This window comes from Ruditapes philippinarum, unplaced genomic scaffold (genome assembly GCF_026571515.1).
Source record: "Ruditapes philippinarum isolate M1 unplaced genomic scaffold, ASM2657151v2 ctg319_1_1_1_1, whole genome shotgun sequence".
Taxonomy (NCBI): domain Eukaryota; kingdom Metazoa; phylum Mollusca; class Bivalvia; order Venerida; family Veneridae; genus Ruditapes; species Ruditapes philippinarum.
Window position 1 is genome coordinate 182,380 of NW_026857916.1, and position 9,771 is coordinate 192,150.

Genomic DNA, 9,771 nt, shown 5'->3' on the forward strand with positions numbered 1-9,771 from the left:
AGAAAAAACTGTCAACGAAATATTTCTAAAATAAAACCATGCAAATAAACTTCAAGCATGCGAGAATGTTAATTAGAATTGCTTCGCGTTATATCATTGTTGACATATAGACAATAGAATATAAGTCATTAGTATTTTAATTTTTATTTGTCTTGGATGTGTCTCATTAAAAATAGTTTTGGTTAAAACCATCTGCAATTAATGGTGTATTTTTTAGATTTTTTTTTCATTCACAAGGTAAAGATGTAGAGGCCAGAGCACATCGTTTTAAATTTAATTTAGATGTCACTTAAGCACTACAGTGTTAACTTGTCCCTTTCAATTTCACACTAAATTCCATTTTCAACTTGTTTGCTTCTTACAATTGTATTGCATGTAAACAAAGTAAGTATCCGCTGATTTATTTCATGTATAATGTGTACTACCTAATCGCTTGTCCGAAAGTCAGCACAGGTGATGTAGTGGTGATTTGGTGAATAGTTCCTACTTATAATTTCTAGGAATTATTGAGCTTACTCCTTAATTATAGCATAATTTGTTGTCCTCCTTTTTTGACAGCGGTAAATCGTTTCAGCAGTTATTTGCATATTGCGCAATAATACTACGGGGTTACAGCGTTGTTATCAATCAAATACGTTCATATTTCAACTTGGATAACTTAATTTGAAATTGAAAAGGCTAAATATGGAAGTTTTTAAGATATCTCGACAAAGAATGGCAGTTTTATAGGATCAAATTCATGAAATATTTCTTGGGCTGTTATTCGGTTGAGGACACTTGCGCGATTGTAGCCGACGAAACCCCATGTGTAGATGACATAGCTCTGAACGCGCCTGAGGGCGCGTCCGTCGCATTAAAGTATTATTTGTCAAAAGGCTATCTTTTGATTAGGAGTGGACTTATTTGCAGAATTTACCTTGTTAACAGAATGCAACTCAGTATAGGTTAAAACATGGTAGGTCATATTTAACTGATATACGAGTAATGAAAATACGTAAAATACAGTCCAATTTGTTAAGACTTACCAATTTTGTTAAGAGATAAAACCGTTATATATATAATATATATTTATATATAATATAATATATAATGAAATTCCATTTACATGTATCATAAATATAACACACATATTGCTATTGAAAACATACAACAGCTAGTAATCTATTCTTTTAGCAAGTTTTGTCTACCTATCCAGTTACCTGCGAATAAAAGATGGCACTTATATCCTAACTTACAAGAAATAGATATCTTGAAATAAGAAAACAGGAGAAATTGCTAAATACCTTTATATTCCTTTGCGTGAATGAAATATTAACATTGGCAATTTCTCTTCTGGTCCATCGGAACTGTCAGTGAAAGTGTGATTACGACATCATTGATAAATACAAGAAGTGGACACCGCAAAGCAAATTTATAGGTTATAGATGTTGTAAACTAATTGATTGACACTTTGGGTTGTATATCTGTCATAACGAAATAAAAAGGATGGGCTTGGCTTATTATTGGTTAATATGAAAATTGAAACATTCGTTATTATTGAAATTATTTTCCGAATTAAATACAAGGACAAATGGTACGTGGCTTTTTTTTTCTTTTTCACAAATGGTACGTGGCAGCTGTAAAACGTTGCAACTAACTATTATATGTTATTTTGGTTTTGGACTGATATATGTGGATATATTACCTGTCAAGATTTTATATCACCCGAGCCGTCAGGCGAGGGTGATATTTTAGGTTTAGGAATGTCAGAGTATGAGACAAGGAAAAAGTAATTTACCGCTAATTTCATCAAACGTCAATTCGTCTGCCTGCGAAGCAAGATCTCGGGCAAATACTTCAAATGTTCTTTGCTTATACTCTTTGCTTATACGGCACTTTATTAGCCCCTTCTGACCCAATCATGTAGGGAAGGGAGTCCTCGGGGTATTCATAAGCTCCGTGACGTATTACTGCTTGAAATCACGTTTTTGAATGAGACTTCAATGAGGGCAGACTGCAGACTTAATTTACGTCCTCATGAAAACTGTTTTTGTTGAACAACATACAAGTTCTCTATGATAAACCTTCTCAGTTTTAGTGGCGAAAAAACTCTTTCTTAATTTTTCTAGAATAGAAATTGAATACAACATGGTATATTAATATGGTATATTAATATTATCTTTACATTTTTTCAACATCATCAAGGAACATTAACAATGAATTTCATCGTGGAATATGTTACTTATACTAAAATTAAATTCTCAAAAAACATGACACGTGCTAATTTTGCATAAAATGACTGTTAAACGTTCAATATAAACTTATAAAGACAAACGAAACAATAATAATAGACATTTACCAGTAGGCCAATAGCACTTTTAATACAACAGTTGCTCTTAGAACAATCAATAAACCTTGAAAACAAAAACAATACATCTAAGGAATTATGGCACGCGCATCTACATGAGAAATGTAAACAAACTTTCGAAGCGCAACCTCCACAGGCTTTCATTGTGGAACATTTTTCGTTACTCACGCCAGGACCCAGTCCGGAGACTTTAAATCGAGTCCCCGTGTATGGGTGCTTAAACACTTGGCACGCTTAAGAACCAGGAGAAGCTTCTGGAATTGGGGCGTCTTTCTATATCTGTAATTGCACTATCTTCGTAAATCTAAAATGACTAATACTATTCTGGAGGACTCGCCCATAAGGGCAACCGGTGGCAAGTATAAATAAACGCAAATACACACATATTTTGAATTAGTCAGAGTGACCTTGACCCGAAGAAGTCCAGACCTGCTCTCTGCAAATCATCTCAGTAAAACATGTATATATATTTCTGCTATATTGATTTAATTTCTACTATCGGTTTAAAAGAAACATTGCTGACACAAAATTTTGAAATTGAAACAAAATTACTTAGTGTGGCCTTGACCTGAGGAAGGTCAAACCTGCGCTCTGCACATCGTCTCATGGTTTACATTTCGCTAAAAAGTTTCAATATCCTTTTGCTGATTCAAAAGATACTGACCGGAAACGAAAACTCCCTATATGTCTATATAAATCAATTAATTCCCGGCACACCGTCTCAATATAAGTAATATTTTTGCCAAACAGTTTCAATTTCTTTCTATCGGTTCAAAAGATAAAGAGCGGACACCATTGAGAAAGGTCGAACCTGCACTTTGGATATCGTCCCATTATGGTTAACACTCTGCAAATTTGTTTTAATTTCCTTCAATCGTTTCAAAAGATACAGACCAGACTCAAAACCTGCTAACAGACTGACGGACGGAAAACCAAGTGCATAGCAATATACACCGAAATTCTTTATTCGTTTTATTTTGTAAGCATCAATGTTTAAATGTTTTTGATTAGACAGGGCTCGCGCCACTGAAAAAAAATGCATTCAATAAGATCATTGTAGTTGTTTCGACAATATATCTCATCTTAGATAAAAAAAAACTGTTTAAGATATTAATTTAAAATCGAAGTGAACAATCCAAGCAAATTATGCGATTCGAACATTTGCTCAATGACCCGCTTTCGCAACCAAGGTTTACTAGAACTGAAACTGTTCTGACGCAAACAGCCCTGGGCACCGTTAGTACAAAACAAGCAGTAGGTACTGTGCCAACTAAGTTTGAAGTTATACTCCGCCGAGTAGAAACTGGTAGATTTATAGTGAAATGTTTAGAATTGTTGTTACACAAGATTAAAACCAAAGACTCACATTATAATATTGGGACTTTCCGCGTAAAACAAATAAAAAATACCGTTGGAGCTTTTTCTAATACAGCTGAATCGTTTACTTAATAAAGGTAAGGCAACGTTAAAGAACCTCCATTTAGTACGATCATGAGGTGAAAACGATTGATTTTTATTCGATTTGATTAGATGTTTTAACACAAATTAATTCATTGTCTTCAGAAGAGATATAAATATAATTAGAGTTTAGTATGTGGGTATCATTTGACATACGAAATCAAAGAGTACCATCAAGCATTGAATTGAAATAACTATTATATTTTACTCATATAATAAAAATACCATAAACTCAAAATTATTTCAAAAGTTTATAAATGTACAACGTTATCTTTTCATACAAATCATTACAAAACGCAAAAAGCATATGCAACATTTCGGTGTTAAAATCACAATTTAACTTTTCACTTTAGCTTTCTTTTCATTGTAGCAAATATTTATAAATTAGAAATACCTACATGTATTTACTTTATAAGTATAATACTGGAACTGAATTAGTTAACTGTTATGGAATAATATCATCAGATATTAATTTTGTAATAAAGAAAATTTCTGCTTATATTTAACACTTCAAGATCTCTATAGTATTTATGATTTAATAAGAATTTGTCATGAATTACGACACAACCATAAAATGTTATACATTAAATTTTGTATGATATGTATTTTGGGCCGATGGCCTTTATGTACTTGTAAATAAATCCACCGACTTGAGTTACTTATCCAATCAAACCTCCAATTTTCGCTATTGGTAAATTCCCCAGTGCCTACAGCGCTTTGATTTAGATTTGATTTAGATTTGGAAAAAAATCCAATAGTGTAAGTGTGAATTTCAGCAAGAAGGTTGTGAATCTTATGGCGATAAAGAAATGTGATGATTGTGTCGATATGCTCTTTACATCTATCATTGTGCTTTACACCTGTGTTTGTGGTTTGGAATGGTTTGTGTCAAGTTTTCTCACGTTCAAAAATTTTCATGCTGTGTTTTGTAAATGGCTTATAATGGTGTGCCAATTATATGACACATTTTGCATCACTCACGACGTCAATATTCACATCTTTCTTGTTTTCCCGACAAGTATGCCTTACATCACATTCTAAAGTTGCAAACTGGAGTGTTAAAACAGAATAAACACCTGGTACATATCTCGTTGATGACAAGTCCAAAATCAAGGCCAGTTTTATTTATTGTAGATCTTAACACTTACTTATATCGGTTTATTCCCACATTCATACAATATGAAAGAAGGAAACCGCGAGCATTATATAACATCAAATTATACTGTAAGCTCCTTCAAGTCCAACGTTATTCAAAATACAAAAATACCATACAAGCTTACGCAAAGATCAAATCCTTCACATAATATTAAGATAGGGAAGAAGAATGAGTATATTTCCAGAAAGACTATTGCTGATAGCCCAACATGCACATGCGGGCTGAGAGAAACTGTATCTTTTTACCAAATACAGAAATATACGTCAAATATCTCTTACTAATTGAAATTGTCCGGCAACAGTAAATAACATTCTTTACAGCAACGATTATCCAAAATCTATTTCAGATTGTCCAAAAATTCTTTGCATAATCAAAGCGCTTTTGTAAGAATTATTATCGAAGATCAGTTTGAATGAACTTGGCCTATCCGCATACTCATATTCATTTACATGTTTATCTTAAGTATTTAAAATTCGGACATATTCAATCATATTTCTGTCTACAGTTTTCCTTTCTTCTGCCATTTGTCCATAAATAACCATAGTCTCTCTATAGTGTTGATTCAACAATCAAATAGTCTCTTATTCTTCATTGTTCATTGAAATAGCTCACAAATTAAACGCAACATTTTTATATCTTCATTTTGAAAATGTACCTTTACTGGAGAGGATTTAAAGATTGTTTTACTTGTTTTCCTATCCAGTCTTATTTTCTTTGTCGTGCAATGTTTGCAAATGTTGTTTATGTACAATTTATTGAATAAAAAAAAATTATAACTTATTATTTGCATAACTCAACATAGTGACTCAGCTACTTTATAAAGTTTAAAAGTTAATCAAGAATAATGTGTCAAGTAAAATGTGAATGTAGACCATCACCTCAAATGGACAGTAAACACAACTTGTGATTTTTGTTAACACTGTTACAAGGTATTTTTTTACACCCGTTATTCTTTCAATATCTTTGTGTTATAATAATGAGTTTGGCTTAAATAAATTCCAGTTATATCTACGTCTGATATAACACACTTGAGAAAATAACAGTTTTTATTACTGCCTATAACAACACAAAAATTAATGTGTTTCCCCTGTCAGTTATTTGTTGGTGCCATAGTGTTATCGGAAAATAAAATATATCTCAATGAATGGAAACACTGAAAATGAAATAGAATTATAAACACAAAGAAATGTTCTCAGTTGTGTCAGAATATATGATACATTGAGAACTACAGGTACCGCAATAATAAACAGTGATATATTTCAAACACTTAATAATCACTTTTTTTTATAAGCGTTAAAAGTAAATAGGGCGTTGATGTCCTCCTCACACAAAAGGTGATTTGCAGGAGAATCAAAACATGTAACTGTAACACGACAGGTTGTTTAAATTCCAGATATCTGGAAATGTTGAATGTGTGTGTTTTTTTAAAGTGATTTAATACAAACAACGCACGAGTTTACAAACATGTAAAAACATTCATGTTAAGCTGGTACATGTATACCAGAAAATCCATCAAAAGAGTTTGTGTTGAATAAAAAGAAAATTCGATGTAATGGCAAGGTGATTCGATCTGTTCGTTTCAATCGCTTTTAACAATTAAATCAGTAAATATCCATCGAGTCACCTTTCATAGTAAATACGCAAGCATACATCCTGTTATCGCAAGTACAAGTTAACATGTTTAGGCTCCAATGAAAGCTACAATAATTGGAAGTATTTTAATTAGTATTTGTAATCGCAAGATATGATACACATTGAATTGTATAGGCTTATAAAGTGATTTCCGTTCAGCATCTTTAAATATATTGTGCCTGACGGAGAGATCATAGGAAGAAGAAGAAAAAATAGTGTTTTTTTTGGTAACTTATACATTAACAGTTTATCGTTACATACAATTATTACAAATATAATAATTATGTGGGCACATGACAAAAGCAAAGAAAAATATATATTAATAAGGCCATAAAAATTTATCTAATGGCATTCTAGAAAATTTGTTTCGAGCTGCAAAAAAAGGTAAAAAAAGAACATCACAACATCATTATCATTCATATATATATATAAAGAGCTCCAGGAAAAAAAGAAAAGAAAACACCAAAAACACAAAAAAGATATCTAAACATAACGGCTTCAAAAGTATAGTATTACATGTATATTGTTAACAATAAGGATAATATGTTGTACCAATTTTCATTCATATCTAACTAAATCCAATGAAAGTATCAATAAATGTTTAAGTGACATTATTTCAATCCAAGTGTAAATAGCAAGTGTTCAGGTAAAATCAAAATAACTTATATAAAAACTGTTTTTATATTTTACACTAAACATTTGTGATTATCAATTATTGTTCAGTTGCCATTAAAATAGAAAATCTTTCGAAATATACAACTAATTTATCTCAGTTTGACAAAAAAAATAAACATAATGTTAACAGCGTTAGACTGTTATATCTTGGAATAAATGTTATAAAACAGTTCAAGATTTAAAAATTTTATAAGCAAAACATTTTACAATGTCTACCATATTGGCGGTTCAATAACAAATAATGAGAAAAGTATGTAGATCTACATTAACATAATGATGATGCAAAATTAATATGTTTTTTTTTGAATAGATTAATATTCAAATTTCGATAATTTTGACTAAACATTCATTGTTTATAATTTCCAGTTTTCTATAAACATAAGACAAATACACAGACATAGACATAAACATAAGACGATTCAATTTCATGTTGAAATATTTTAGTATTAATAATCCATTTCTAAGGTTTACATAATTATGTATGTGGAGATATAAACTACCACTGCTCTTTATTGTCATAAAATAACTTTGTACGAGTGTATTCTATTTCTAACAAAATAGACGAGTAAAACCCATATTTTTAAAATGCAGATGTTTGAAGTCGTTTTTGTGAAACATGATTGTAAAATTAAAAATTATTTTAATTATTTATATCCCCCCCCAGCTGTATTATAAATCAAAGTTTATCATTTAACGAATATATTCTTCGGCAGAACATTGTACATGTAAAAAATAAATAAAAAGTGCCTTGCTTTTTTAAAAGGACTTCATCGTTTTCCAATCCATAGCACCGCCATATAATAATCTGAACCTGGCACCTATATACAATGTAGTAGGTTGCAACTTTTACAGGTGTCACGTACCATTTGTCCTTGTATTTAATTCTGAAAATAATTTTAACAATAAAGAATGTTTCAAATTTTATATAAACCAATAACAAGCCAATCCCATTCTCTTTATTTGGTTATCACAAACATACAACCCAATGTGTCAATCAATTAGTTCACAACGTATACAGCCAATAACTTTGCTCTGCGATGTCCACTTCTTGTATTTAGCGTTGATATCGTAGTCACACTTTCACTGACAGTTGCGATGTACCAAAAGAACAATTGACAATGGTGATATTTCATTCACGCAAAGGAATATAAAGGTATTTAGCAATTTCTTCTATTTTCGTATTTCAAGATATGTATTTCTTGTAAGTTAGGATATTAGTGCCATCTTTCATTCGCAGGTAACTGGATAGGTAGACAAAACTTGCTATAAAAATAGATTACTAGCTGTTGAATGTTTTCAATAACAATATTTTAATTATATATAATTATATATTATATGTGATATGTAAATGATGAAATGCCATTTACATGTATCATAAACATAACAGACATGGTAAAGTAGGGTGGCTGATTTGTGCTGTCTCGTATTTTGCTCGCAGAGCTCCAGACGAAAACAAGAAAATACAACAAAGTGGTTATAATTGTTGAGTCCAACAACTTTATAGAGAATATTTGTTTGTTTTGCATGTAAGATTGAAATATATTTCACTGAGTGAACGCCAGATGCATTATTTTCACGAGTGGCGTATACGTAGCCATAAGTGAACATAGAATAGCTGGTGTTCACGAATGAAATATATTGCAATCTTATATGTAAACCAAATAAGTTTTCTTTTTATTTCATGCTTTTCAAAGTGATTTTGCCGCGTAACGTCGCGCATTCTCCTTTATTACATCATAACATCATGACGTCACATCATCAATTTTGAAATATAGTTCTGTATAGTTCTGTTCTTTAATGTTGTTACATTTTTAATATGGTGTATGGACATATCGACTTTCTTTTACTAAAGAAGCAGAATTTAGGTATTACGGCATTTATTTTTGCCTGTTATTCCATTTAGTTATGATATTCTTTTCATCCGCATTCAGATATAGTCCGGCTACAGTAAAAATTATATTTCATAAATTTCACTAGCGGTTTATCAGAATATAATCATCTGATATATTACAGTAAAACACTGGGAAGCATGAAATAATTTGAAATACTGTGAAGTCATTATTTATAGATAATTCAACAAATTTCATCAGAAATTAAAAAAAAAAATACTAGCATATGAAAAAAACTGTTATATACGTGCTTTGTGTTAACATATTTAAGATTAGGCCATGAATTACAATTAATTTATTTGAAAATGAAGTAGTGTTTCTCGTTAGCCCTTTTTAATGTCTAGTGAGCAATTTATCTTTGTGTTCTTTTGTAATCATTGTAACAAAGAGGTGTAAATCGATGTCCTTAAGTATTTTGTAGATTTATTTAAAATTTATATAAAGCAGGGGTTTGCGCCAGTCTTGTTTTATGACAAAACGCAAAACCTTAAGAAACGAAGGAATGAAACTCAGGATCTCATATGATTTTGAATTACTTAACGACTTTGATAAGCAAAAACATGCTGTAATATATTGAAACTTCGAAATAACACTCGGTATAGTACAAATGTAAA